The 9,071-nt window shown below is 30.8% G+C and overlaps 2 long non-coding RNA genes across 3 annotated transcripts; one reads left to right on the top strand and one right to left on the bottom strand.

Moving 5' to 3' along the window:
* Positions 1-1,799: 1,799 nt before the first annotated feature.
* On the bottom strand, positions 1,800-3,640 carry LOC145133236 (uncharacterized). 2 transcript variants are annotated; one of them, XR_013718495.1, is made up of 5 exons: positions 3,259-3,640; positions 2,813-2,927; positions 2,529-2,709; positions 2,343-2,412; positions 1,800-2,210 (listed from the first exon to the last, which is right to left on the bottom strand). It is a non-coding gene; the product is annotated as an uncharacterized LOC145133236 (long non-coding RNA). The 2 variants fall into 2 exon arrangements; XR_013718494.1 differs by having other exon boundaries at positions 1,803-2,210; positions 2,813-3,640.
* A 426-nt stretch (positions 3,641-4,066) lies between these two features.
* Positions 4,067-5,389, top strand: LOC145134089 (uncharacterized). The gene is made up of 3 exons (XR_013718894.1): positions 4,067-4,832; positions 4,917-4,964; positions 5,107-5,389. It is a non-coding gene; the product is annotated as an uncharacterized LOC145134089 (long non-coding RNA).
* The last annotated feature ends 3,682 nt before the right edge of the window (positions 5,390-9,071 follow it).

Genomic DNA, 9,071 nt, shown 5'->3' with positions numbered 1-9,071 from the left:
TATCACTAACCATTAGCATTTAAAATAAAGCATATTATAGTCTCTAATATATGTGGCCAAATTAGATTTTATTTTCAAGAAGAAAACAGTGGCTCAAATTAAAATCCTAAAATGAAGTAATGAACTTTTTAATTACCATCACTAAAAAGAATTATTGCACCATATTTTAATTGCAATTATCTATCTCAAATTGCTAGTAGATAACCGGCTATTTGGTTATTATCCGTCTCTAATTCACAATGGTTAAACAACGTAAATTTTGAATTTACTTTGACATTAGAAGTTGTTTCCTTATATTTGTATATTGCATGTCACGTTTATAAAAACTGATAAAACCTAACTTAAAATGTCATGTCATACACTCCACAAACTTGAGTCATCTTCTAATATTTAATAAATAAGCAAAAAAGAATAACAAAAAAATAATAAAAAGTTGAAAATGTTAGTTTAACAAAAAGTTATGTTATAAATGTTACACAAATCAGAGACAAACATGTCGTATATGAAATTGCATCGTTGGTTAGTTTATTTAGCCCTTACCAAAGAGACCATTTAAACTTGCATTCTCATATTAGCAGAAAAGAAGTTGTTAACAAACATACTTACATTTCTTTTCACGTAATTACAACATGCCAGCATTTCTTACCAATAATAGCATCCTACTTAATCAAATAAAAATAGTAATTTACTTTCTATATTTACTAATCAAACCAAGGTCAATTGGAATCAAATACAATTCCTTTTAACATCCAATTATAGTAAAAAGAACAAGCCCAACACTGAGAAGATAGAAAATCAATGTTTAAACCAGGAACAACAAACTCACACACACTTGACAATAATTAAGCATTTATTCAATATGTAGAAGCGGCTACGCGGCTACATGACACAAACAAATGACAATTAAAATATCTCTTGTCGTCATTAAGTTAGAAGAGTAAAAAATGCCTTATGTATTTGTTTTCTTATAGCAATGAGTTGCAAAATCACACACTTACCTTCAAATTTAAATTTAACCAATTTGGCATATACTTGACCAACCTTATCCCTTCCAAAACCATGTGAATATTGGGAAACCATTAATATGAAATCCTAACTATGTTACAACATCTTTATACATAAAGATTCCAACAGTTTTTCTTTTTTGACCAGATTACCTCTTTCAATATTATCCATAACCAAACCTACTTGTTATTGTTGGAATATAATTTGACCCGTGTATATTTTATTATAATTAAAAAAAGAAAGTATGATGCTATTAAAAACATATGAATGACATTCGATATTTGTTTCACCAATTAGCAGCTTACAAATAATGAAATTTGATATTTGTATCACTAAATAGTGACTTACCTGCAAAATGGATTAAAAACGGCCTCCAAATCCTTATAACTCTCAAGCTCTGTAATATTGTGATGCCTATACACAACCCCCCACATAAAAATTCAAACACCACACAAAGGAATAAACATCTAAATCCTTTGTTGGTGACCCTGTTTGTATGAATAGCAAATCACAATACCCTATCATTCATACATCACACAAGAAGCAAGCACATAAAAGAAAAATAGCATACTTTTAATACTAATTAGATCATTATAAGAAATTGGTGATGAATAAAAAATGTTAGTTAGTGATGCAACTCTACCTTCTTCCTCGTGAAGACCATATTCAAGGCGATCCATGTTGGAACAAGGCTCATGAGCTACAATAACTATGTTAGTCTTACCCAACCATTTTGCTGCAGATCCACACTTGAACATGATTTACAAGAACCAACTCCAGTTCATAAAAAAATGGTTTTAAATACAACAGAAAATAAACATGTATTTTCTTTGACAAAGCCTCCAGGTCAACCTGAATAATGAAATAAAAGCTTAAATATTTAAGCAACTAAGATACACTTGTTTTACCGGTTTATAAAACTAATCCAAAAAATAATGCCAAATCTCAATTTGTGGAAAGCCTTCGATGGCTTCCTTATGAAAACATCCATTTTTATTTGGGTATAGACGGTATCTCTTTATTCTTCGTGATATTGACCACATTTCTGATTCCTATTTGCATTTTAGTAGGTTGGTCTGGTATGAGAAGTTATGGGAATATTACAACATCTCTAATTCGTGAATTTCTAATGATCGCTGTGTTCCGCATGCTGGATCCTCTACTATTCTTTGTTCTTCCCGAAAGCGTAATAAAAATGTGACAAACTGAAACATGGAATAACAAATTGGTAATAATCGACATTGTTACATAAATGGTAGTCTTACCTAACCATTAATGAATTTAAAGTGCTTTTCTATTATCTAGGATAACTTCAAACTGGTAAATTAACTAATTACCTTCTTTACACCTCTTGATCTAGTTTGCCATGCTCTTTCTTGACTTCTCCACCTTGGTATCCAATCGATTCTACAAAGAACCAAAAAGACATAAGAGATTTAAAGAAAAAAAGTGCGAACACACAAACAGAAGTAGAAATAACACAAATGCTTCTATCAGTAAAGAAAATTTATTGAGATAATTACCCTGATAATCCTGTATTTTGGTTCATAATTCTTCACAATCTCAACAGAATCATAAATCAATCCAAACATGTTGACTTGGCACCACCAAAGTGATTTCTTAATTTGAATACAAAGATGACATTTGGATCTTTAACCTCGTACATCCTTGCCAACTTCTCCTTGTTCTTCCCAATAGAAGCAACTGATTTTTTTTTTCCAAAATGTTAAAATAGATACCAACATAACTTTCCTCAACCTGAAGCTACAATAAACATTCAAGATAATTTGAGGCTACATGAACTTACTCAAGGCTATAAAAACATTCAAAAAGAAGAAACAATGAGTATGCTTTTGATAACAGGCACCAGAAAAGGGTTTTTTTGATAAAGTGTAACAAACACAAGAATTTTGTTTGCTAACCTGCAACAAACCAAATGAAGAATAATCAAAAGCCAGATACACAGATATGTATTACAAAACACTGAAAGCTACACATATCTGCAACAACTCATAGAGATCAATTTGTCTGTCTCTACCATTCGTATATCCAGATCCAAAAACATGAAACATAACCTATTAGAGACCCGAATCTGAAAACATTAAAGAAATACCCACATATATTGATTTATACGTAAAACATATTTATACTCATTCACACACCAACATAAACTGATAAACTTATAAAACATAAGCATAATATAAAAAATACACACATCTTCATTTTCGAAATACAAAATAAAAACACACGCACATCTGACATATCTTATCGTATTTGTGTTCGGTAGTGGTGGTGGTACTGTCGTGATAGATAATATTGACGTCGATGTTGCTTGGTGGTGGTGCTAGCAGTGGTGGCTGACCGGACGTCCGAGATAAAGATAGGGTTAGAGATCACTCCATTTGATAATTTGATATCCTTTTTCTACTTTGTGTTAGTCTCCGATGTTCGAAGTTGGTGAAGTCGATGTTGATTGGCGGCTGCTTTAAGGTTTATGGAAAACGATGATGGTTAGGGTTTAGAGCGATAAAGATCAACCAGTGATGAATTTGGAGAAAGTTGTAGAAGTGGAGCAACAAATCCCTCTCTTTCCTCCGTAATTATGGCTTGTTATTTGAATGAGTGTTGTCTTTCAACTTGGAAATACCGACGTATAAGGAAAGCCCAATCAAATGAAATTGAATCTTTTATGCATTGCAAATGAAATTGAATCTTTTATGCATTGTATCGGATGTTTGTACGTGTAATATCATTTGAACATTTAATATTATAATATTATTTTATTATTTTATTACTGGTTATTTGTACTATTATTTTAATGGTTTCAACATTTTAAAAAAATAATATTATTATATTAAATTTATTTATAAAAGTAATAAGATTTTTTTTATAAGATAATATATATATATAGGCCCGACCCAGGCATGGGCGAGTTGGGCTATGGCCCAGGGCAGAAAAAAAGAGGGGCATAAGTCTGTCCAATAAATAATTGTATATTTGGTCCAAAGTTTAGTCCAACAAGTGGTCCAAGTTCAATGTCTGCGTCTGCGTGCGATGTTGGGACTGGAGGCAAATATCGACAAGCTAAGAGCGTGGGCGCCAAATAATCCAAGCAAGAATAGCAATCGCCAAACCTATCGATCATCTAGAAAAACGAAATATATAGAGATCGAGGAGCCTCTAATCGACTAAATACATTTTCATCCCTCTGATCTGATTGATTTCTATTTCATTCTCATTCTAGTTTCTCTGTTTCTCTCTTAAACCTACTGCACGTATTTGCTATATCATCCAATAATCCAAATTCCGATTTGTGTTACTTCAAGACTCCAAGTGTTTGTGCTTTATGGTGGTTAACTTGGACTCAATTGTTGATACCCTTCCTCTAGTATGAGTTCATTTTTTTATTATTATGAAGCAAACATAAAAAATATGAAGATTTTGAGAGCTTTTGATTTCTGGAGTGGGTGAGTTTGATCTCTATGAATTCCTTTTTTTATTATTCTGATTTCTTTCTTCTCATTCCCGTTTCCAATTGATGTTCACTATATTCGGAGTTTGATTTTTTTTTTCTGAAACAAATACCGAAAACTGAAGATTTGTGAGGTTTCGATGAATATGATTTTGATTTCATACAAAAAAGAGTGATTTTGCAGGGAATTAAATGAGCTAATTGAAAGAATTTGGTGCTTTGAATTTTTGTCAAGATTTTAAGTTTGTGCTCACCAAGCTTTGATGTAATTCCAAAGAAAATAAATTAAGAATGTCTTTTTTTGTTCAAAGAACAAAAGTAAGAGTTAGGAATAGAGAGCTCCAACTTGCTTTTGGTTAGTATTTTTTTTTTTTTTTGGCTTTTATTAGTTTCCATTTGTAGAGTTTTGCTCATCTGTTGTATGTTCCACATCATACAGATGGTCATAGTTGCAACTGCTCTAAGGGCAATTCAGTATGAACTCAAGGTATTGCTTTAAACTTGGTTGTTTGATTATATTATAGCTACTTTTATCTTAGGAACTTTTCATCTTTTTTGAAAGTATAGATATAATTTACTTTATTTTTCACTATTTTTGTTAATATTACTTTTTTTTCCCTGTTTTGTAGTGTTCACCAAGTTATGAAATTTATAGTGTTGTGCATAAAAATATCAAGTGCCAAGATATTGTTCATAGATGCAATCTTGTTGTGCTTAAAATGTGAAAACGGTTTAATTGGAGTAACAATGATGAAAAGAAGTAAATCTTTGATTGAAGTTTAGTTGTGTAAACTTTCATAAGTGATAGCATCCGTGTTTTCAGAATCAAATAAAAGAAAAGGACATGGTAAATGGAGTTTGCTTGTTGTTAATGTTTTCTTAACTGAGAAGTACATAATATTTTTTTTTTTAGTGTTTTGATAATAAATGAATGCTTGCTGTTGAGGTTTTTGTAATTGAGAAGTACATAATATTTTTATTTTTAGTGTTTTGATAGTAAATGAATTAACAATTTAATGTTTTATAGTTAGTTTCATTAGTTGTTGATGTTTATATTAATTTGCGCATATATTTAATTATTTATTTAAGTAGATACAAAATAATAAAAATATTTTTTTGGACATAAGGGCATTATTTCATCATTTCGCCCCAGGCATGAAAAACCAATGGACCTGCCTTATATATATATATATATATATATATATATATATATATATATATATATATATATATATATATATTATATATATATATATATATATATATACACACACACACACACACACACACTAGGGTTTAAACCCGCGGAAACCACGGTTAAAAAAACATTATTTATAATTCAAAATCGTAATGACTAATGAAATATTTGCAAAAAAATTATTAACAAAATTCAATGATTATACTGTTATATTATAATATCATTCTCTTGAAATAAACCCAAAGAAATTAATACTTGATTCACAATAGTATAATGATGTATACTTGATTCAAAATCAATTAAAAATGCAACATATCACTTGCAGTAGAGGAGCACCCATGATTGAGAATGGTTCTAAACAATGTTGTTTTAATACATGCTTTTTACTCGCTTGTTTAACCTCCTATCCAATTATCGAACCCCTGTAGATACTCACTCGAGATGCAAAAGCACTAAATATTAGTGTAGATTTGCCACACAAACTTTCCCAACCTTTGCGATCAAAATATCATATACAAATCAAACATATATATTTAGCACATATTATATTAGCAACAAAAAATAGAGTTTAGATTTTGACAACTTTGGGGAATAGTCATTATAAAATGAAACTTTTGTTCGATATGAACTGATAAAGTGGTTTTGGATTCTCTAGACAAAATTGGACAAAATTGCCCTTGGATGTTTTGGTCTTAAGCCTCGCACACACATTTAGGTGTGGTTTTCATTTGACATGTTCATATAATAAGTAAAACTTGCACTCACATTCTTCTTTTCCGTATTTCCTGTCCAATTGTAATCTCATGTATTTTACTTTCGAAATATATGTACTAAAGGCATTTCACCTATAATATAAAAATACAATGTATTATTTACATTGCTATTTATCACATTTAACCCTTTATAATTATATATAAAGAATATATAACCATTTATATCAAGTTAAAATGTAACTAGAAACAAATCTATAATGGATGTACTTTGAGGCAACCAACACAAAAAAAACCTATTATCCGAAAAAAAATCAAAACTAAAAGACTGATGCCAAACCAAATCCACAACCATTCATGCAAACCAAACTTCAATCATGGTGTTACGGAAGAATTAGTTGTTCAAGGCTAAGCAATATCTTTCCAGAAAATTTAGAGCATATTCAGGACGAATTGAAGTTTATAAAAATGGTTCCAGCTATTGAATTGTAGAAGAAAACAATAAGATAGTACCTAATGAAGCTGTTAATGCAACCTCAATTTCACTATTCTTTTCTTGTTCATTGTTTGTTTCCTGAAACAGGTCATCACTAAAAACAGATTATATAAAACAAACGTCAACTTACATATTTTACCATTAAACAATTTAATGCAACTTTTTTACAATTATATTACCATTTAACACAACCAACTTACATTTTTACCATTCTGTTTCTTGGAACAATTAGCCTTTTTAAAACCACAAACTATTCTGATGCAATTCTTTGAATAATCTCAGATTGACCAGAATATTTCACAATCTTGCAAGCTAAATCTTGTATATTAGTCCTTATAAATATTAGTACTCAACAATAAAAATCCAGTTTGAATTATTTACCTAATAAACAATGAAGAGTGAGTAATAAAATAGACTTTCCTCATTTTTATAAAAAAGGTAAAACAGTAAAAATTAAAACTATTTCTTTATGTTGAGAAATCTCTGCCAGTACATTTTTATTTCCTGCGAGATGTTCAACAGTGAAAGTATATCGTGAGAACCACTCTTGCCAACGTATTAGTCGACCTAATTTGTTGTCTCCTGCAATCTTAGTTCGGAGGAAATAAGTAAAATTTTTATTATCTGTACGAACCAAGAAATTTACTGGTGTTAAATATACAGAGAATTTTGTAATAACTCTTTTTACAGCGAGTAATTCTTTTTCATTGCTATGGTAGTTTTTCTCGGCTGCTTTGAAACTGTCAAAAATAATTTTGAAAAATTCTTCGAAGTTATTCCTTATGAACCCAGGTGATAAACCATTCACCATAACCTATCTCATAGGATATGCCCTGACCAATAGTCACCATAGCATAGACTACAAGAAAGACGAGTACATCGAACTTGATAGCAATGTGGGTGTACGGAATTTGTTTTATATTTTTAAAATTTAGAAGGAAATAGATGCACAAACAAAAAAGCTCTAGGAGAAACTCTTAGACCAAGAATTTCTATGGATTCAATCACGTATTCTTTCTTTTCAGTATTGTCGTCAAGAGTTTTAATTTTTACTGTTTTACCTTTCTTATAAAAATGAGGAAAGTCTATTTTCACAGACCACACAGACCACAGGCCTGTAAGATTAGTGAAGGAAGTTGAAAGGCTTGGTGGACTAAATTTGCATCTGCTCCTTCGAGGAAGTTGATAAATGTTTTGTGGTATTCCAGACACCTACAAATTCCGTACACCCACACTGGTATCAGATCTGTATGAGACGAAGATCTTCTTGGCTGGTGTCCATAACCTATCTCATAGGATATGCCCTGACCAATAGTGGTCTGCGAGTAACAAATCCCTGTTCAGAAATAGAATGTTTGTCAATAGACTGGGTTAGCTTGATAGTTAGTTTATTTTGTCTTTCAAAATTATTTTTATCAAGATTGTTTTTAACCAAAATGGCTAAATCGTTTTTAAATTGGTTAAAAGGTATTTTATTTTTTGAAATATCTGGCTTGAGGAATATGTCATTTCTCTCTAATCTCCCCCTCTCATGTAACTCACGATATAAAGAGGGGCTTAGGCCTGCCCAAGATTAGTGAGAACCACTCTTGCCAACGTATTAGTCGGCCTAATTTGTTGTCTCCTGCAATCTTAGTTCGGAGGAAATAAGTAAAATTTTTATTATCTGTACGAACCAAGAAATTTACTGGTGTTAAATATACAGAGAATTTTGTAATAACTCTTTTTACAGCGAGTAATTCTTTTTCATTGCTATGGTAGTTTTTCTCGGCTGCTTTGAAACTGCCAGAGGTGTACCTGCAAATTTGTTCTTCGTTTTTGGGGTTTTTAGCCTTTAAAACACCTCCCCAAAATTCATCAGAAGCATCAGTTTCAATAATTAAACTGTCTTCAATGTTTGGAAGATAAAGTTTTGGAAAATTGATTAAAACTTTCTTTATCTTTTTGATGTAGTCTGTATCAGTATTTGACCAATTCCAGATGACATCTTTTTTCAATTTTACCTGTAAAGGTTTTCTCATGGCTGCAAGTTTTTCAATATATGTTTCAGCATAAGTTAAAACACCAAGAAATCTTTGCAGTTGTTTTTTGTCTTCTAAAACATTTGGAAAGTCATGTAAATGTTCAAGAATATGCTTTTGAGGACAATGAGTACCCTCATTTATTTCTAAACCCAAAAAATTAATTTTT

The sequence above is a fragment of the Lactuca virosa genome, chromosome 8 (assembly GCF_052849685.1).
Source record: "Lactuca virosa cultivar CGN04683 chromosome 8, Lactuca_virosa_CGN04683_v6, whole genome shotgun sequence".
Classification (NCBI taxonomy): Eukaryota; Viridiplantae; Streptophyta; class Magnoliopsida; order Asterales; family Asteraceae; genus Lactuca; species Lactuca virosa.
Note: the sequence above shows the minus strand (reverse complement) of the source record. Positions and strands in the feature narration are given on the sequence as shown.